The sequence below is a fragment of the Triturus cristatus genome, chromosome 8 (genome assembly GCF_964204655.1).
Source record: "Triturus cristatus chromosome 8, aTriCri1.1, whole genome shotgun sequence".
In the NCBI taxonomy this organism is placed as follows: domain Eukaryota; kingdom Metazoa; phylum Chordata; class Amphibia; order Caudata; family Salamandridae; genus Triturus; species Triturus cristatus.
Window position 1 is genome coordinate 443,335,637 of NC_140591.1, and position 22,309 is coordinate 443,357,945.

The following is a 22,309-nucleotide window of genomic DNA, read 5'->3' on the forward strand; positions in this document are numbered from 1 at the left end:
GACGGTGGCAGGAGTTGGGGGACCGGACACTGCTCAACATGACCTGACCCAACAGTAGCAGGGTGAGTAACAACCAGGGACTGGGGGGACGGGGTAGATGGGCACAATGGCACACATGCACAATTAAGAATAGCACAGTGCACACCCACAATGACTCTGGATCATGTCCCGATCTCCTTGGCATACTGCAGCACACATAGAAACAGCAAGTAGGCCCCCTTCGACAATGTGCCAGAGGGGGCCCTCCCCACACATCACTAATCTCACAACAAACCCATGCACATATGTTGAACCCAGGAAAGCTGCGGGTCCATGAGCCACACTGACAATGCAAGTGACACTGCATGACGATTAGCATGGCTGTAGCCCAATTATCATGACATGGTGCACGCCATGACACTGAGTTGACTGAGTGTGGAGCACATCCGTAAAGGAGCAGGTCACACTCTGACACATCCAAGTGCACAAATAACCCCTGACGTCATCCCCCTTACGTCGATGTTGCTCATGTTGTGGGACTTGAGTCACAGGGTGCATCTCTGCATCAGGGTGATTCCCATTTGACGCCAAATGACACCCAAAATGTAATATTTGACCCCAAATGACACCCTGTTGTCTTTTTTTGGACACCAATGACAGCCTTCGTGTCATGTGTTTGTACACGTGATACGCTGATGAGTCGGATTACATACTACATTTGCCACCGTGAAATGGCATTTCAAATACGTGACACCCTAAACAGCCTCTCTGTTTAGAGGTGACATACCCACCATCTTGTTGCTATTCGTGAGACTCTTAGCACTTAATGTTGCACTTACACTTGTCTGAGTGTTAATGCAGAGGACTGACATGCACACAGGGAATGTGTGTTGCAATGAATTTATTTGCACATGCTGTTCATGTGGTCATTTTGTACTGTTCCATGATTGCTAAGGACAGTCAGATTGTGACGTGCTCATGCGGAGAAATTATTAATGATTGTGTTTCTTCGGGCTATTCCTGCTGCAGCTACAGTGGGTTGTGGTCCACCTGCCTCATCTTCCTCATCATCGTCCGGTGCATCTGGCACTTGGATCTATGAGGCATTGGTGCGTACACATATGTTGTGTAATACACAACATGCAATGATCATCTTGCACACTATTTCTGGGCTGTACAGGAGACTTCCACCTGTGATGTCCAGGCACCTGAAACGTTACTTTAACACGCCAAATGTGTGCTCAACAATGCCCCTGGTGCGTTTGTGGGCCACATTGTACTGCCTCTGGGCCGGGGTGCTCGGGGCTCAGAGGAGTGTCATCATCCACAGGCAGAGTGTATATCCTTGATCACCTGTGAGAGGTAAGTGAGATTAGTGTAAATTGGTGGTTCTGTCTACTGTGTTACAGGTTTTGTGGCATGTGATTTGTGTGACTTGGGATTCATGTTTGCCATGTATTGCTTCTGGCAAATGTGTGGGATCAATGTGTATTACGTAGCCTCACAGCTGCTCCTCCCTCCCCCCGAGCCTATTTACTTGTGTGCGCTGTGCGGTTGCATCACTTGCACTCCTATGGCACACCATTGTCATGCCTGTCTACGCACATCCGCAAGCCTGACAACAACACTGTAATGTGGGCCGTTGAAGGTGGGTGGCCACATGTGTGTAGGCCTATGGTAAGGATAGGGCGTTGGCTTATGCTGCGGCAATGAAGAAACACACACAACATTTGGCATGTATGAACCAAAACCCCGAGTGGTCTTGAGCTCTTTTATTTAACCATTCGGGCGAGTCCGCCCTCCGGGTGCATGCTATATTGCAACATTGTCGATTAAGAGCCGGGTGGTGCCAACACTACAACAGAGACACACGCCATAGTTACTTTTGTGGCCAGCCCAGAACTGAACCACGCCCTGAGCCAACAACTGAACCACACCCAGAGCCCCGGGCGATTACTTCACACTCTTCACATGCCTACGCATGGGCCGCCACCACGGTGCTGGGTTGTCGTGCGCTTCGGAGTACGTCTGCAGACGTTCCACCCAGGCTTTCCAGTGGCCTGCCTGGGACGGGGGTGGTCCCATGACTGTGAAGGGCTCCAGTGGTGTTACCGAGGACATGCTGTTGGCTGCTGGAGGCAGACTGGTGTGGTAGCCCCAGGTATGACTTGCGGTGCACTGAGGTAGGCTCACCTGAAGAGCTGAGCGGGTGTGCAGTCTGCGTTGATGCAGTAGTCCTGGTGGGCCGGACTGGAATGGATTTGAATGGGACCTGCTGGACCACAGTGTAGGCAGAAGGGAGCAGTCTGCATACACACAGAACTCCACGGTGTGGTGCCGCTGGGTGCGCTGGGGGCCTGTTGCGCGGAAGCCAGCTATCGGCTGAGGGGGCTGCCAAGCTCGCGGGCCTCGGGCTTGAAGATTGCACCGGCACATGGTGGGCCCTCTTGGAGACACGCTGGTGGCGGCAGGTGAGCAGTGAGGCCTGGGTGCGCAGGGGCTTGCAATCAGTACTGGGTGCTGGACGCGTCTGGGGAGCAGCAGGCTGGAGAGCAGCAGGCACACAAGATTGCGCAGGCACCACCGGTCACGGCAGTGGCATCGTGTCAGGATGTGGGGCACCGCCATGGCAGACACGCCCATGCAGGAGATGACAAGATGTACGCCCAGTGGCATATGACCTAGTCACCTTGTCGCCGGTGTAGATTTGTCAGTTGAAGGTGGTCGGCCACGTGTGTGTAGGCCTATGGTCAGGATATGGAGGACACAGAGGCACACTCAGTAGTTACTTTCGTGGCCATCCCGGAAGTGAACCACACCCAGAGCCCCAGGCTATTTATTCACACTCCTATGCTGGACTGGCATACGCTTGCCTAGCCCACTACGCTTACGCTTACAGGGGGGGGGCGACATGGCAACATGTCCAAGGGCTTACCCACTACCTAAAGAAACATGGTTGTGTCCACTGTCCACAACATTACAAACACCAGCAGTATATGTCCACATGGACATGTCTGTGTTCTGCATATTCAAGACTGTCCAGCACGTCACCGCCACACTTGGCATTGTGTACATTCTTATTCATGGGTCACTTGCCTCCTTCACACATTCTTGGTTCCCACCTCTCCCCACATTCTGCAATTGTGTGGCAGAGGGGCTATGCCGTTGTGGATGGTTTGTCTACATGTCTGGCCCTGGGCATGTTGTTTGGCATGTTGTACGTGATTTTGTTACATGTGCATTCCCACAGCTGTGAGTTGTATGATTGTGGAGTTGAGGTGTGGTGTGTTCCATAGGTACTTACCAACGAGCAGTCCATTTCCATAGGTGCCATCCTGAAAGTGCTGGTTGATGATGGGCTGTTGGAAGATGTAGGAATCATGCACACTGTCTGGGAACTTGGCGAGGACATCGGTGAACAGTCCCCGGTGGTCCACTATTGCTTGCACATTGATGGAATGCGTGTGCTTTCTGTTGCGGTAATTGTGTGCAGTGTCGGCAGGGGCACAAGTAGGACATGTGTGCAGTCAATTGCCTCCAACACGTATGGGAAGCCAGCTATGACGTAGAAGCCTTGCTTGGTCTCCAGCTTTTCCTGCGCAGTATGGGGGAAGTGAAGGTGCTGGGATATCAAGCTGATGATGGCATCCAAGACAGGTGTGAGGAACTTTGATAGGGCTGGCTGTGAGACTCCTCAGACTCTGGCAGTTGTTGTTTGGAAGGTACCAGAGGCCAAAAAGTGCAGCACAGCCAGCAGCTTTGTCTGCGGAGGGATATTGGTTGTCCGCTGTGTTGGTACCGTCAGCCTGTAATGTGGGTCAGGATGCGGAGGATGGTTGTCCTTTTGAGCCTGTAATGGACAATGACATCCTCTGGCGTTAAGTCTCTGAGGCTGGTGTGTTTCGGGAAGGTCCGCTGTCTTGTGCTGCGCTGCCTTGGTGGTAGTCCGGAGGGGGGGTGGTCCTGGGGGTGGGGGTGGTCCTGGGGGTGGTAGTGGCGGGTGTTGTGGCCCTCTTGGGTCTCCAAGCTGCATGATTAGCAGATCCATGGCATCTGTTGGTCTTCAGATGTGGCTCTGGGCTGGGCTCCCTTTCTACTTCAGGTTTTCGTCCTACTTAAGACCAGAAAAAAGCAGGTCTTAAGTCCCTGCTGCTAACGTGCCTTATCGCCTGTTTTTGGGCCACATCGCCAAACTGGCTGGTTGTTGAGAATATCGTGAAGTGCTGTTATCGTGAGTTTTTGGACAGGAACGCCTACTCTGCATATGATTGGCGTTAGTTGTCGCTGTCAGCCTCGGAGATGTTTTTAGCGGCTGCTATCGCAGGTAAACTGACGATGTCGGCTGTTAGCGCAGGCTTGCGAATAGGGCGATAAATCTATCGCCACTTTCGTGGCGGAAAAGTGTCGCTAAATCGCGATGAGTCCTTTAGGATATGCCCCTTAGCATGAGGACGCTAGAATAGACACCTCACTGTCTTTAGCACACAGTGGGGTGTTAGGAGCAGAACCCAGAGGGTTTTGCATGCATTGTGAGCAGAATGGGCATGCAACTTGAGTAGAGACTAGTTTCTAGGAGGTGAGTCTGAACAAATATTCCTATGAGGATGTAATAGGATATGTAAGACTATGGGGCCGATTACGATGCCGTTCGGAAAGGCTCCAAATGGGATTCGGTATCTCAGAATCTGATTCCGAAGTCTTGTTTCCGTACAAATCGTACACGTTTCCCAACGACGAATTACGATGCCCAGACACCATTCGGGTTGTCTGAATGCCTTTTGGAACTGATTCTTTCGGAGCAGAATCGTACAGCTCAATGGACATGGTTTCCCAGTGAGCGATTATGATGACCAATTCGGACAGCTGTCCCGATTCGGTCACCCCCACATGAAACAGCTGTCAGAATCTGTCTTTGGGGGCCTGTTGTGGACCCCCTTCAACCAGAGGCATCCTGTTGGGGTCCATGGGGGTACCCAAGGGACCTCTCTTTCCAATCATGCACAATGTGGCAGACACCATGGAGTGCCCGCCACAGGGTGCAAGGGTTTCTACAACCACCCCTTTTTTCAATGGGAGCCTGTGTTCTCGTTCGAAACAAAGGCTCCCATTGAAGTCAATGTGAGTCTGACCGAACAATGTTGGGAAGCATCGAAATCGGTCGTTCGGACTCGCAGAACCAGATTTGTTCGGAAACGATTCAGAGACCGATTCGTTCAGAACATTTTCCGAACGACATTGTAATCATCCCCTATGTGTGGGAATATTATGATTATGCCTGAGCAGATGTCAGTGCTGTACTGCTAGTTTATGATTGCCTTTCCCTGGTCCACCATGTTTGCACATCTGCCATACCATGGCAGCACCCTTTTTTATGTATGGTTGGTATGGTTGGTAACTTGAGTAGACTTTATCTGCTCTAGTATTTTTTCTGTATGTTTGTATAGTTTATATATATGTTTACTTATTATTGGTTTTATTGTATTGTTTTTTGAAGTTAAGTGATGTCACTTACTATAATATCAAAAGTATAAAAGATAAAATGACATGAGTTCATGTGATGTCATCAGGGTCAAAGGTCGTATAAGGTCACTTCCTGTGAAGCCATGAGGGGAGGGATTAAGCACTTCTGCTACCCCTGGCAATTTGTTGAATTGACATCCCTTGGTGTGAGCACACCCTGCCTATTTTGCATTGGATGTGCATAGGACGCTTTTCGAACCAATGGAGGATAAAATCCTGTTGGTATATCTTTATGAAATAAATTAGTACTTATCCGATATAACGTTGGGGCAAGTGCCATCAGTATGTCTAAGGCTAGTTCTTATTTCTTATGTGAGTGTTTATATTGACACGATTATGAGCACTGCCTTTCTGTCACCAAATGACTAGGGGATGGGGACCGTTGCATACAAATAAGGTCGGTCTAAATCCAAATATGCCACTTTTATTGTCAGATTCAGAATTTCTGTCCATTTCCAAACTTTGTGTATGGAATTAGGAGGACAAATTTGCATCCTGGTGAAAGTCTACATTAACAATACCCTCTGTCGCACCTCTTCTCTCCCTTCTTTGAGTGGACCCTTTTTTCAAGGTATTGTTAAATATTTTTTTCAATGGATTCTCCTATGCAGCACAAACTGGATGGAAAATCGGATGGACATCCATTACTCAGTAAGGAGATTCAGGGAGATTCAGGGTACAAGGAAGGTTTGTGAAGATTGGCAAATTATTTCAAATCCCCCCATGGGGTTTCCAAATAATGTGTGAACTACTTGTTTTTTTAAATGTTGTGGTTAGTTCTGGACACCCCTGAGACATGGAGTAAGCTGTTTTTTTCAGCACGTCAAGCATTTCCATTATCAGGGTTCTATTATCAAGATAATTTTGAAAGAATATGAGAAATCAATCAATGTTATCATTTTTGCAAGCATATAGGTTTGGATTGTAGCAACGCATAAACATGACATACATAAATCAGTATCAGGTAAGCTCAAAATACATCATAAATGAAAAGGTAATACCTAAATGTAGGAAATTGTGTTACTGGGTGATGGGGGTGAAACCCTCCTTAAGCAGCAACCACAATTTTCATTAGAGTGAAACTCTAGCAAAACCCTACATTAACCTGTGCTTAACCCTTTGTATATTTTAATACGTTATTTCACACCAAACAGACAAACATTCAATCAGTACATTTCAGTATGAGACATGCCATTTTAAAGATTTAAGTAAAAATGGTGCTTAAAAGCACAAAGTGCCAACTATGGTAATCTGGTTGCACCGGACCTGGGCAAAGTCACAAGTTCAGGCCGACCGCGATGGAGCACAGGACGGATAGAGGGACCAAGTTAGGTTCACTGAACAAAGTACCTTAAATCCTGGTTGCGGAGCGTTGTGATATCCTGCGTCGAGGATGCATCAGCGGCTCTGAGATGCTGTAGGCTACGATGCAAAGTCCTGTATTGAGGATGCATCATGCAGTAGTGATTATAAGGAGCTGCAGGGCTGCAATGCAAGGCCCTGCATCCAGGATGAATCACGCAATGGTGGTTCCGAAGATCTGCAGGGCTATGATGTGAGCTCCTGTGTAGAGGATGTCTTGCCCAGAAGCAGTTCTGAGGAAGCAGCGTGGCTGGTGATGCGCGGTGCTGCACAAGTTCTGCTTGGACCACAGCTCTGCTGTCATGGCACATTCAGGCCCACTTACAAGGGCCCAGAACTGAGGTGCATCACTTGGGGAGTAGTACTCACAGCAGACATAGTCCAGGTGCTTGGCTCAAGTGGTTGGAGCCTTTTTTGTCACTGAGGCTCTGATCAGGAGGCCAGCCAACTGGCCCTTGGAGTCACTCTGGTGGTTCTGGATTCAAGATGCAGGTGCAGTTCTTCTTACTCAGGCAGCTGGGCAGCAGGGCAGCAAAGTAGCAGTCCTTCTTGCAGCAAAATGGCACAGCAGTCCTTTTTCTGAGTCTTCCACAGGTTCAGATGTGTACTGAAGAGTTGTGTCCGAGAATCCAATATTTTTACCTAGTGCCCATTTTGAAGTAGGAGAAACATCTGGAGGTCCCCCCCCCCCCCCCCCACAGAGGTGTCTGAAATGTCCTGCCCTTGCTGTGCTGGCCTCAGCTTGGTCTAGGGGTGCAAAGGAATAGTGTGAAACCCTTTGTGAGTGTGCCGAGGAAGAGCCTTTGTGATGTGCAAGTGCGGCAGGTGACAGCTCCGTCCCCTTTCAAGTCGGAGATGGCCCATCCTGCCAACACCTATTCCCCCTTTGAGACCAAAACACAAAAGCCAAATACCAGCTCCAGCTAGTCATGTGACCCAGTATATAGGATCAGCAACCACCAAATGGTTGGCGCAATAGAATTTTACCACCTACCATTTCCGTCTAAATCCTTTGACATGAGGTAAAGAGGAAAGGAAAAAGGAAAAGGTTAGTTCCTGACTTAAAGAGATTTAGTAACTTCAATACTCCCATTTATATTTGTACCTGTGAAGATATTAAGTTGGTGACACGCTAACTGTAAGGCTACTGGAAGGGAACTTAAAGGGGCCTGGACTCTGGGTGCCTAATCTTTGGAAAGCACATGCTATAGCTCCCTTGTTAAAGAAAAACGATAAGCTACCATAACAGTTCGCTAATACAGAACTATCCCTATAACTCTTCTTCCAGCACTAGGCACAATACTAGAAAAAGTTATCACTAAACAACCTCTAAGTTTCCTAGAAGAGAGTAAGGCACTTGAATTTTGACAGCATGCCTTCCATCCTGCCAGAAGTATAGTCATCTTCCGGCTTGTCAAAAATGAATTAGAGTTTGGCAGATAGGATATTCTGTCGCAGACAAGACACGGTACCCTGTATGCCAAACCAACAGTCTTCTCTCCTCATTTATAGTCAGGAGGATCATGAGCTTTCCATCGGAGACACCCACCCGCCTCTTGGCTATGTCGACGGAATGCTTCCTCTGACAACTCAACAGAGTACAGACTATTGGAGGAAGGGAATTACCCCACCCTCCCTATTTTGGGTAGAAGATGTCACGTCATTGTTTCTGTCTGCCACCAGCAGGCAAAACCTGGTGGAGAAGTACAGAATAAACCAATGACCCCCACATCTACAGAAAAAACTCTCTAGGTGTGGGAGTCATTAGATTGTCACTAAATAGGGCAGGTGGCGTGATGCACGAACTTAAATGGCCACCACTCTGCCAGGATGTCGGAGTAAGTTTTCCATGAATGGAGACCACAGGGGCACAGCTGACAGAAGGCTGATGGTCCACACAACTCTAAACAGGGCGGGGAGATGAACAGTTTGACAAATAGGGCACTCTGTCACATTTGTGATCACGTACCCTGCCACCGAACCTTGTATTAGTCCCTAAACATCTCCTTTATTTTTTTATTTTTATCGAGCAGAACAAAAGGTGCAACAAATGACTTAAATAATAGAACAGAAGAATGTTTTTATCCAGATTATAACGATGTACCTCTAGCAGAAGTCTGAACTTCATCATAGATTATACACTGTGCATCAGCAACGTCAATTTCGGTCCATATTATGTGCAAAGAGTGTTTACAATACTTCTAGCATCTTAAGTTCATTAAGGTGCCTTGACAAGAAAAAGGGCATTAGTGCTTTTTGTGAGAAATAATAAAGTGCATACAATTCAATAGAACCAGATTTAAAACAACTTTTCCGCTGCTCAGCCCACTTTACTCTTAATTAAAACCATCGATCATGGTCTAAAGTATGTGCAAGGAGCAACTGAAAGTGCAATAGTGCTACTTAACTACAAAGCTTTACCATTCCAATCATATGTTAAAATATTGAACAGAGAAAAGTCCATTAGAGATTTAAAAAAAAAGCAATTTCGAATGCGGACCAAATTTTGATACATTACATCTTCATACGAAGTAGAAATAGGACTACCAGAATTTACACGATCTATTACAAGTTCATGTTCCAAGCTAAAAACCAAATGTTTCTAAATCAATGGGACAGAAACACGAGACCACCATCTAACGTCAGGTATAGCTTTAACAGCCTTAATACCTTATTTCCAATAGTCCCAGATGGAATCAAATCTTTCCAGTCCCCCTAACTGCTTTGCATGAGCCTCTCAAGGTTCATAGTGTGAAACATTTTGTTCTTCCAGGCCAAAACTGTCGGGACCTTGGCAGTCCTCCAATTCTGGAGGGCAAAAGAGCACGCAATCATCAACGCTACAGATATAAAATATTGTTTACCCTTTACTAATTGTTGGCTCAATTTGGAAACACCAAATAATACTGGGGTAGCATGTGGCAGAACTGGATACCCACTAGCCTGACCAGTTGCCTCAAACACCTCCTGCCAAAAATGTGTAAGATAGGGGCATACATAAAACTAATGGAGGCAACCTCCTTCGCCTAGTTGATGACAACGAAAACAATTATTGGAAACGGCAGGATACATTTTATGGGGAGTTTCTGGGGTATAGTATGCCATCCATCTAGACTGGAATTACATTCTTTTAAAATTAGCTGTCTGGAGAGATTTGTTACCTGTCTCTACAATTAAATGCTGATCACTCCATGATAGATGACATTGGCCCCCGATTCACAAAGGTAAACTGAGAGGAGCGTCGAACTTTACGACTTTTGGTATTCACAAAGGGCATTTACGAGTAGTAAATCCCCTTTTTGAATACCGAAACACATAAAGTTCAACCTTTCTCTCAGTTTAACTTTGTGAATTGGGGCCATTGTGTTTTTTCTGATACCCTGGAATAAAAATCAGGTAGGTTAGGCTGCATGGAAAGATCCTTTAGCAGTCTGCACCAATTTCTGATTCCTAGCATTTTGCTAAGGAGCAGAGTACTACTAATCGATTTGGACTCTTGAATCTCGCACAGAGAGCTGCCCTCCTGCAACGGCAATACACAGTGCCCTGTATGTCAAACCAAGAGTCTGCTCACCTCATTTAGAGTCAGGGGGATCATAGGCTTTCCTTCGGAGATGCCCCCCCCCCCCCCCCGGCTCTGTCGATGGAATGCTTCCTCTGACAACTACAGGCTATTGGAGGAAGGGCATTAAACCACCCTCTCTATTTAGGGTGGAAGGTGTGATGTCATTTTTTCTGACAGCCACCAGCAGGCAAAACCTGGTGGAGAAGTACAGAATAAAACAATGACCCTCACATCCACAGAGAAACTCTATAGGTGTGGGAGTCATTAGCTCGTCACTAAATAGGGCAGGTGGTGTGATGCACTTACTTAAATGGCCACCACTCTGCCAAGCTGTCGGAGTAAGCTTTCTATGGATGGAGACCACAGGGGCACTGCTGAAAGAAAGCTGATGGTCTACGCAACTAAACTGGGAGAGAAGATCAAGAGTTTGACAAATTGGGCACTCCGTCACGTTTGCGATAGCATATCCTGCACCCACACCTTATTTTGGTCCCTAAATATCTCCTTATTCGATCCCATTCTCATTGCTGGCAGGTTTATATCTAGCCTCCTCATCACAGCTCAACTCCGCTACCAGATCCCCCAAAGTTAAATATCTTGGGTTCTGGATCAATGAGAACCTCTTTATTGGACCTCAGATTAGTGACCTAATTTCAGCTGCTTCCTTGTATGTTAAAGAAGGTTCTTCCTTTCCTACCTAAAGAGCACCATGCTCATGCAGTATCAGCATGTGTCATGACAAGATTAGACCACTGAAACAGCATCTATTTGGGATCACCCGAGGATGCTTTAACCAGATTTCAGTGGAATTAAAATGTAGTTATTGGAGACATCACTGGGCTCAGGAAATTCCAGCCGGTCACTAAATCCAGAAAAATAAAGCTATTGGTTTCCTGCAAAGGAAAGCGTGAAATATAATATCCTTGCACAGCATGCACTATATTTACTATGATGCTGACAAATCTATATTCAAGGTCAAGTTTCAGAAACATGCACACATGCCAACACCGTGCCTTTTTCACGGGCCCAAAATTAAGCAGTCAAGATTAAAAGGATGAGCTCTCTACTGCCTTGGCCCTAATTCATGGACTACTCTCCCTTTTACCATTCACCATCTCTCTAAGGGCCAGAGTCAGATTCACCAAAGGAAATTGCATTTCTGAACAGACCGAATCACATTTTCGGTCCATTAAAAAATACAATACTGCCTTTCAATATGCACAAAGGCCTGAACGTGGTTGCAAAATGCGATTTCTACCCAGTAAAAATTGCAGTTTGCTATTCCCCAAATAGGAAATCGCAAATAGGGATTTCCTATTTGCGATTTCCTAAGTACACGTACAAAGCATTTCCTAAATGCGAAATGGGCATTTTGAAAATGCTATTACCATAGATTCCAAGTCGATGGTGATCATGAACCATTTAAAAAAATGCACCCAAAATGATTTTTTAAAGTGCCATGTAGCGCACACATGCCCCAGAGGCATTTGTGCAGTTTGCATGTGCCCCTCTTTTTTTTGGGAGGTGCATCAAAGGGGGCCTTAGGCTGTTAGGAAATCGCAAATTTGGAAATGTAAAACCATTCGTACCTATGGAGCCCATAAGAACGAATGGGTTATCCTTTCATAAATAGCGATTATCTTTTAGCAGTTCCTACTCTGTAGGAATTGCTATTAGGGAATACATTTTTTTTTGTACATTCCAGTTTGCATTTCCTAAATAGCGATTTCTTAGGATTAAATATTTTGGAAAGGAAACTGGAAGTTTTGTACATCTGGAGCTGAATCACTGAAAGCCCACCTTTTCTATTAATTTATTTTTCGTTGCCTCTAGCAGGCAAGTTTTTCTTCAGCTAAAAAGACATCCTTTGCTTTATTCTGTAAATATTAGAATGAATGAATGAATTACTTTGTAAATTGCAAAATGGCCCTGTACAAAATTAACAAATTTATGAGGTGAGCTCAGTCCTCTACGGGGCCGAGCTGTGGAGCTCAGAAAATCTGAACCAGCTCACACTAGCAGAGAACGAATTTTTACTAGCAATCACCAGCCTCCCACAGAGCACACCCACCCGCCCTTTAAGGAATGATCTGGGTGGAAAAGCTCTAAAGGACCATGCAAGGCTTCGCCCGATTCTATACTGGAGACTACTATGGGTAACTCAGGAATTGTCAGTATATACTGAGGGGCTTAAGGGATGTTATTATTTAGATTAATTTCATAAGATAAGTTGGCTGCGCGATTTGAGAGACACATTTTATAAAATGGGTCTATCACACTTGTGGGATCTCCCTTCCACTTCGATATTCCCCTCAAAAAAACATCATTAAAGAGATTTACTGGGAAATAGTTGTCACGAAGAACTTAGATCGTATGACCTATCTTCACTCACGGGGCTCTTTTTACAAATCAAACCATGCCCGAGCCAAGAGCTATACTGGGACATAATCACAAAGCTTTTGGATCGGAAACTTTACTTCCAATTTCAATCTGGCAGGTTGCCGTTGAAGTCTTTCTCATCCAAATGGTCCTGTACCGGGGACAATAAATGCCCTGTTTGCATTAAACAAGTAGAATCATATTCCCATGTGCTCTTTGCCTGCCCTGCCTACGCGAGTGTTTGGCTGGCCCAGCTCTGTAAGAATGTGGGCACACGTTTACATAAAGTAGCCCTGCAAATTTTACGCTACGATTCATCTCCCAGGTATGCAATTCCTATGGCAATGTTTTTAAGGTGGATGTGGCAGATCCACTCTAAATTAGCTAGGGCTAGCAGATATCCTCAATGAAACCATCTACTATCCAATACGAATATAGGGGCAAATTAGGCAAAGTGGGTTTATTCAAGCCCAATCCTGGTGCATGAGATCAATTCCATTCAATGTGTTATTTCATAGTTTTTTTCTAGTACGTAATTTTTTTTAAAAAGATGGTACTGTCTGCTTTTTTGCACAAAAGTACGGATTTTAGATTTTAACTGTGATCTTACACTTTGTATCGCGGAGCTATTTTAATCCATTTGTTTTATCTTTAAGTGCTTTTATGACTTGCTCAGTCGAATAAAACTATCTTAATGATGATGATGACTAACAGAAGAATGCAAATCCTATGTTACAGAAGCTAAAAGTAAGACCGAGGTCTTCATTCACCCAGGTAATCAGAATGCTTGGAACCACTTGCTGCTTCTAAGAACCGCCATCAATTAATCCATATTATCTGGTGAAGCTGCTCAAAGTCAGATGAAGATAATTTCTGGTACATCACTCATTCTTTCGTGATATGGGTGATCTGACATCCGACTGGTTGGATTGTTGGAGGGCTTTTTGCCATCTGCCCTAAAGTGCTGTGTCCAGGTGAAGCAATGTTTTCCACATCAGTTGCTGTGAGGCACGTTAGGTTTCTAGCAAACCTGCAGAATGTAGCTGCAGGAGAATGGTCCCACAGCAGGCCCAGAAGAAAGACAAATAGTCTTATATCAAAAGATGTATTTCAACCATGCTTGTCAGACGATTGGTAAGTTTGCGTTCTGCAGAATAAAGGATACAACATCTGTTGATTTCTCCATCCTCCACACCTATCTGTATGAGGTATGGTGATTCAGGTTGACTGCGGGGTAGCAATTTTGTACGTCAAATATTTAATAAATCCATCCATTGCAATTCCCGAGCCATATTACTTGTATGCCAATGGAAAATAGGCTTGCTATAGAAGCTGAACGTCGCTTGTGTTACTTTAGGTTGTCGTATTTTCTTGATAAATAAAATATGAATTATTCAACAATGTGTTTTAATGCATTATACTGGTGATCGGGTGTTGTTTATTTAAATGTACCATGCTCCTGGTGTTTCACATTCTATTGAATGAAAGTAAGGGAGGCTTTAAGAAATCTTTTTTCTTGATGACTGTGGTATCCTGGTACTTTGTGAGATACACTATAGCACTCATGTTATAGCACCCTCGTGCACATTTGCTATTTTTCTCTGTAACTGCTGGCTGATATAGTTTGATGCAGTGATTGGATTTAATAAAAAGTTATATTTTTGGGGGGATGTCTGGAAAATGCAGGCAGGTCTCAGAATACTTTTCAGTCTGTTTATTAAGGAATTCCTGGAGAAGCTCAAATCTTTGTACAAGAATATATTGCCTCTAGCTCCTCTTTACATTTACGTCATATGAGATGATCGGGTGCCCAGAGGTTGCTGTTTTTGACTGCGCTTTTGTAATTGCTTCAGGTCAGTGTCCCCAAATGCATCCCATTGCCAGTGGCGGCTGGTGAAATTTAAAAGTGTAAGGGCGTAAAGCAATCTGGCTACCTATGCTGGCTGATACTGGCCCCTGACCTATCTAATATGGTAAAGTGCTCTGTTCCAAAGGAGTTCTTTTGGAACTAAACTATTACAAATGTGTTTGTGGGAAATACAATACCTCTCTGAAGAGACATTTAAATACTGTTCCTATTTATGACTTGTTTCGTTTTGTGTGGCTTACTCATTCAACAGACGCCATCCACAGCTGCAGCAACAATCAGACAAGCAATTATTTGCTGTTTTACCTGCCTGGATCAGGTGACCAGGTGGATAGCTACAAGCTGTCTCAAGCTAAACAGGGACAAAACGGAGGTAATAGTGGCTGAGAAAATCTGTCACTTTGGGATCAATTCCTCTGGCCCCTGTACTTGGCAGCGCGCCCCCTCCTAAATCTGAAATAAAAAGCATTGATATCATTTTAGATAAAGATCTAACCATGGCCACCCAGGCAAAGAAGTTTGCAGGCACCTGCTTTGGCCTCCTGCGGTCTATTTGGAAGACACTCAAATGGCTCCTTATGGATTGCCATTGGATGGTGGTTCAAAATGTGGTACTCTCCTGTCTGGACTATAATAATTCACTTTATTTGGGCAGCCCCTCATTGGTCATCAGAAAGCTGCAGATCACTCAGAACGCTGCAGCAAGAGCATTGTGGCCTTGAGTAAAATACAATCAGTAAGTTTTATGGTCACTTAGCATCATTGGTTGCCTACAAAGAAAATAATTGAATTTAAGGCGCTATGTATAGCACATGGGATAAAGCATTGCTCTGGCCCACATATTCTGCAACATCTTATTATCCCTTACAGTATTTCAAGAGAACTGAAATCTAATGACCTCTTTCTTTAAGCTGGCCCTAGGATCAGGTGCGTGAGGTAGGGGCCATACAATTGCTTACTTAGTAGCCAAACATTGGAACTCCCTCCCGATCAATCTTAGATAAGACTAAAATGTACCTAGCTTTAGGAAACAGTTGAAAACTCACCTTTTTATTAAAGGAATGTAAGACATTATGGGCCATATTATAACTGGGGTGCACTTTCCTGGATTGAGCTGGGCGCACCTTTATAACGGTGCGCCCAGTGCAATCCTGTAAAATGCGCCACATTATGGTGTATGCGCTGCCCTGGGGCAGCACATTCAGGTGAAAAACCAAGATGCTGCTTTAAAGCCGTTCCGTGTTTTGACAGTGAAGGCGGCAACCCGCCTGCACTTTTAAAGGGGATAAGAGATGCCCTCACTGACTGCACCCGCCTCCAAGGGGATGTCTGGGAAACAATAGGACCCTCTTTCCCCCACCAGACGGGTGCTCTCAGGGGACGCACTGACAGTGCACCACCTTTTAGGTGGCGCACTGCCAGTGCGCCTCCTGAGGGCTTCTTTGCCTCTGCACCCGCATCTGTAATACGGCACAGGCAGAGGTAAAGGGATTCCCTCATTTGCATGGGACACATCCTCATGCATACAAGGGAATGCCCCCAGAAGATAGCTCTGCCGCTTTATATGTGCCAGCACTATTGGTATTACAGAAGGGGCTGCACAAGCATCTTCTGAAATACTAAAATGCCCCAGGGGCACACAAAGAGGGAGCAATCCACCCACTGCAGCCAGGGGCACCTTGTGTAATCCAGCCCCATATTGCTGGGAAGCCCGATATGGGTAGCTGTGCACTGTATTAGAACTTTTTAATAATATTAATAATAACCAGCAGGCACATATGAAAAATATGCACTCAATACTTGTTTTTCAAGAAATCATTGGGAAGAGGAATGTCATTTGTGTTCATTCGTGTAAACAGGTCCTCCTTTCCCTTATATTCCTTGCATCCGTGCTCTGGATTCCACTGAAGCATGTGAGGGAAGATCAGGTTAGGATAAAAACACAGCCATCAGTCCATTTATTCACATTATTTTCTCCTGTTTTGTCAGTGCTTGCAGTGTGCCTACCAAGTGCAAGCTTTGAAAGGCACTTGGAAGTGTAAACAGGCTGCAAGGTCAATTTTTTAAATGGCCATTGTGTGGGCATAGGTTTCTTTCAGTACTGTTAAAACATGCACATTTACATCACACATATATTTAGTTTCTAATTAGTTTAGTATCTCAATAAAAGGCTCACATAATCCCTATGTGGGACTTGCGCCCCTTTTACGCCGCCGTTGCGTCACTTTTGTGACGCAGCGGCGGCGTAAACCCTGCACCACGTTGCGCCCCATTTACATCGTGACGCATCTATGGAGATTCGTCACAGTGTAAAGCCCTGCGCCACGTGAAACCTGCGTCAGGTTTCACGTGGGCGTTTCGACACAGGGGGGGGCGTTCCGTCGCAGGAACACCCCTGAAAAGTGACTCAGTGAAATCTATAAGATTTCACTGAGTCACTTTCCCAACGCTGATGAGTCAAAACCCTGCGCCTGCTTGAAGCAGGCGTAAGGCTTGACGCACCATGTTAGGGATAGGGTAGGTTGGAACAGTGCTGGAGTTGCGTCGCGCTTGCGACGCAACTTCAGCACTGCGCCAACCTTACGCCGGCAGATGCGTCACGTATCTGCTTGTCCTTGCGCCACGATGCACCGCATTGTAAATGCGGCGCATCTGCGGTGGCGCAAGGGCAAACTTGCGTGACGCATCTTCCCTGGCGCATCCATGCTGATTTGCAGGGATGCGCCGCGGAACATAAATCTGCCCCTTAGTTTTATCAGTGCTGCCTGTCCCAGTGGGTCAGCTACACATGCTGCACATATTTAAAAAAGAAAAGATAATGAAGTGTCAACCAGCTTGTCCATGCCTCGCCTCAATTCAGTTCTCATACAAGGGAAGAGGGGGAGAGAATGACTTGTTTCTTTATCTCCAAACATATCTGGATGTTCATCTCTGCCTCCTCCAACTCTGGTCAAGCTGTGGCCAAAGATGTGCAGCTAAGGGAGAAAAACAAAAGACCACTCTTGAGTCTGCACCAAGGCTTTCCCGCAGAAGTGTAATGACCTGCTGCATAAGAGGAGTCTTTAGAGTATATACACAAACACCAATGTGAAAAATGCAAGGCTTTTCCATTTTTCAAGGAAAGTTAGGTTAAATACAAAGGCTTCAAAATTGCAGCAAATTTGTTAATCACGAAATGCTGGAGGGTCTGACTGCAGCAAGAATAACACATCGATCAACCAGTGGTGTGACTTTTGTCTCAGTCATGAGTGGCTTACCTTTATTGGACAAGCAGTACAGCCCATTACTTGAATGGAGTGCTGCTGACTCCACTTTAGGCCAGAGCTATAAAAATAACAAATGTAAACAGATTTAGCACTGCTAAACCTTCTGCCAAGCCTTCAAATGATGGCTTGGCTCAGAATAAAACGGCAATTTTACCATTTTGACCAGCATGACAACCATGTACAGTGTTCTCCATGCAGTTACTGGCATGGTTGTCAAAGGTCTTTAAAAATACACAAAAGTCCATCTCTCAGCAAGCTCCTCTATTGGAAGACATCAATTGAGGGAGATTTGCGCATGAGATGTAGGCTGTCCTACACAAGTTCTGGATTGTCTCTATTTAGTCAAAGTTTGTGAGAAAATACCAATTTTTTGCTGCGTTTTATTGATGGATTTTCTTAAGTCAGCACACTGGGGTATCGCTGTCAAGTGCCGAGAGTATGTGCTCTGACCCCTAAAACATGTAGAAATGGGCAAATCCCTGATTGTGTATTTAAGTTTTCAATAAGGACATTGTATATGGTGCGCAAATACACCCATGTCATGAAAAGTTAAATGTTACAGGTGGACCACAGCACTTATTATGCCATCCGCTAGCGTGACAAAGGAACCTCCTGTTTAAATATTTGTGAATCAGCCCTGTGCACACCTTGCAGCCCACAAGATAAAGTGTGTATTTGAAAGTGGGCCATGTAGAAAATTATTGTAAAAATGTCCCTACAGTGACAAGGTCCTAAAACCTATTTTCACTTTGGCAGGCCAAGCTGCCCTATGTAGAAAATCAGAGCACAGATTATAATGCTTATACTGTATCTCAGGAATGGGACTAGCTAGAAAACATTTGAACAACTATGTTTAATAGATATTGAAAATCCAATTCAATCGAGATGTCGGATTTTTGATAAATATTAAGTACTTTTAGAAAGTTATATTTTACCTGCTTGAAATCCTTGAGGCTAATTTGCATTAACTCTACAGCTTCTTCCAGCCTGTACTTGGTCTAATAGTTGTGAAATACCTCCCAGGACAACACAATAGGCTGTACCAAATGGGCAGAGATGACTCCTTTGAGCTCAATAGAATATGCAGAGTAGGGGTTGTTGGCATCCTGTGACAACAGGATGTCACACACAGTGTCTGTTGAGCTACATGTAACACTTTGGCGCACTTGAAAGGGTAAGAACAGGAGACCCTGCCCCTCTTACCTCACTACTTATCAACGATTCTGAATTATGAACAGACTGTTTCCCCCCTCGTTTTAATGCATAAACTAGACTCCATCTTTCTACTGCTTCGGCCATCTTCCCCTTTCCAGCTTGCGATGGTCTTTGAAATCCGACCTTTACCGGTGACCCGCGCCTCCTTGGCATGATGTTCCTGGCAAGGAGGTTGCATCTGAAAAGATAAGGGTGTGGCTTCGAGAGGTGTGGACCCACCTCTAGCTCTCTGATGAAGAGAGAACACAATTTTTCATCAAAACAAGGCTTTCTAGTGAGAAGAACAATTTTTCGTAAAAATAAGACTTTCTGGTGAAGGAGACCACCATTTTTTGTCAACAAAAGACTTGAAGATTTTATTCTACAAAGTGTTACCATCATAACAAGCTGTTCTTCTACATATTCCTCTTTAATATGATTCATTCATTTTGAGAAGCGTAATGAAAATTGCAACAAATTGCCTTATTGCGGAATAGTTTATTCATGGCTGATTTAAATAGATCCACTGAAACTAAAACTATGCCTCCAATGGTAATAAGCGGAAACAGGTAGCTTTTCCTACACTGCTCAAATCGAAATCTGTAAAGTCAGATGAGCCCTCTCTCAATACAATTCTGAAAGAAATGCAGGCAGTTTGCTGTGATAGAGATGCATTAGCCATGATATTAAGCTGTATATTTTATGAGACAATTAAACTAAAATTCAAGACAATCAAATCAAACTTGGTCAAACAGTACCTAGTATCTCTAAAATCCCACCCCCTGCGAAAACACTTCTTGATCTGGAACATAGCAGGCAGTATAAACTCGGAAACTGCAATCTGCCTAAGAATGCTGAAGGTCAAGACTGTCATAAATAACTTCATAATTTACTGCCTAATCTCTCGAACATTAAATTAGTTGAACCTTTTGAGACTGACCAAGCTCATTGAGTTCCATTGCACAGGACAGCTAATCAATCCAAACCACGACAAATTATATTTACAGCTTTACAATATCATCATTTGGTTCCAGTCTATAAAGCTGCCCGAGAAATACTTTTTTTGATGGTTGATGAGGAACCTTCCTGCGCAAAAACAATCCCAGACGCTTTATCTTCTTTCTAAGTGTGCTGAAGAATGCAGCACACAAAGAAAAAGGAATAAACGAGAAGTAAAGATACTTCTCCTTGTTACGCCTCTCCTGGGCAGTGTATCGTTTTGGCGCATTCCCAGGTTTACCAGGTTTGGTAAATCTGGAAATGCATCAACAACCCTGGGAGTTGCATGGGTATATTGCATTATATTGCTCCAGATATTTGAGGCCATTTAAAACCACACAAAGTGACGTTGCATGGCTTCAAAAATATGACTTAAGGTTTGCATCACTCTTGCATCGTGCTGCGTGGTGAAAGAGCGATGCAAACAGGGTTATAAATATGTCCCCAAGTTCCTAACGAAAAATCCGTCTTAGAAATATCCACAGAGAAAAGTATGCCCACATTTTAAACAACAGGCCTTCAGCAAACAAGAGTATAATCACAAGCATCTTGAATGGTGCTAATGGTGCACCAGACCGAAATGTTCAAAATAATCAGTGTGGGAACTAACTAACAAGAGCCAAAAAGTAAACTGCAGAGTACTAGTTCAAGGAGCCCAAATTTACACTTGGAATGGGGCTGCATTGATTCTATATTAATTCTCAAGTACGATACTTGTTCCTAGTTCTTGCAGAGCTACTAGTAATGGTACGCCCAGTAAGGTACCCCCTTGCAACTCCTGTCTTACAATAATTTTATGGAATGTCTCCAGTTTAAAGAGGATTTTCAGCCAACAAGGAGCACTCAGATTTGTTAATGGTGCTTATATATTGTGCCTACAAGAAACCTGGGCATGTCTCCGATACAGGTAGCAGAGTGTCTTGGAGTGCATCAATCAGCGCTTATCACAAGCTATTTCGAATGTCTACCACGGAACCTCTCCACCTATCAGGGGCGGCTCCTCCCCTAAGGCAGAGGAGCGTCGTCCCACTGCTCTCAGAGCAGAAAAAAATAACATGATAATAACTTTGCCGCTGGGCTGGGTTAGGGCGGGGCCTGCCTGGGTTCACAGGAGGAGGAGAGGTGTGCACAGTCTAAGTGTGCATGACCGCTTGGCCAGCCGTCTTGGGCTGGCCAAACAGTCATGTGCACTTTGTATGTTCCCCACCAGGCTGTACTACACAGCCTGGTGGGGAACAGTAAAATATGCCAATTAGTAGTATATCAATTCAACATATTTCTTGGGATCAGAAGACACACACTAAGCACAGGACAGACGTTTACCAGTGGGCAAAGTCCAAAAACCAGAAACAACATTTAAGACAAAATTGGTGTGACCATGCAAAAGGGAGCATTTTCTACAGCAGAAGAGCCACTGAGAATAGCACATCTTAACTGGTGCTACAATGTAATGTCACCATATCTAGCCATTGGGAATGGCACATAATTTTGATTTCCTTCAAAATTGAGAAACACGTTGCAGATTATAGACAATATCACCTTAACTAAGGTAATAAATTGGACCATAACTCACAATGTTTGATGTCTCTATATCCCTTTACAGTCAGACAAGAGGCTCACTTTCAAAATCCCATCTTTGTCCTTTCAACACTTAACAGCAAGATGTTCCCCTACTTCAGGGAACACATTTCCATAAAAAGCCAATTGGAGCCTGATGCTTAGCTTCTCTAAACTACCTCCAAAATCAGGGTAGGTATGTGTTAAAGGAGACATAACTCATTATAGAAGTGTTTAGGCCGACACAGTGCATACAAATTTGAATTTGTGATCACAAATTCTTGATTCTGATGACTGGGGAAAAATTGGCATGTTTTCTGCTATCATGAGTAATACTGGTGGTAGTCAAAAGTAAGCTTTGAAAGTGTCATGTGGCTGGTCATTACAATTCCATATAAAATGCTTGGAATAATCACAAAGTCAGAACTTTTCAACCCAGGTAAACCTCCTCATACAAAGATAGAATTAAGCACATTTTCGAGATTGTGATAGATATAAACACTGATATCTCGTGATTATTTTAAGGGAAACACTTTCTCCTGCTGAAAATATAACTTTTAAATTATGGAAAAATATTTATGATGCTTTAGTACCAAAACCTAATAATAAACCAGCAAATAT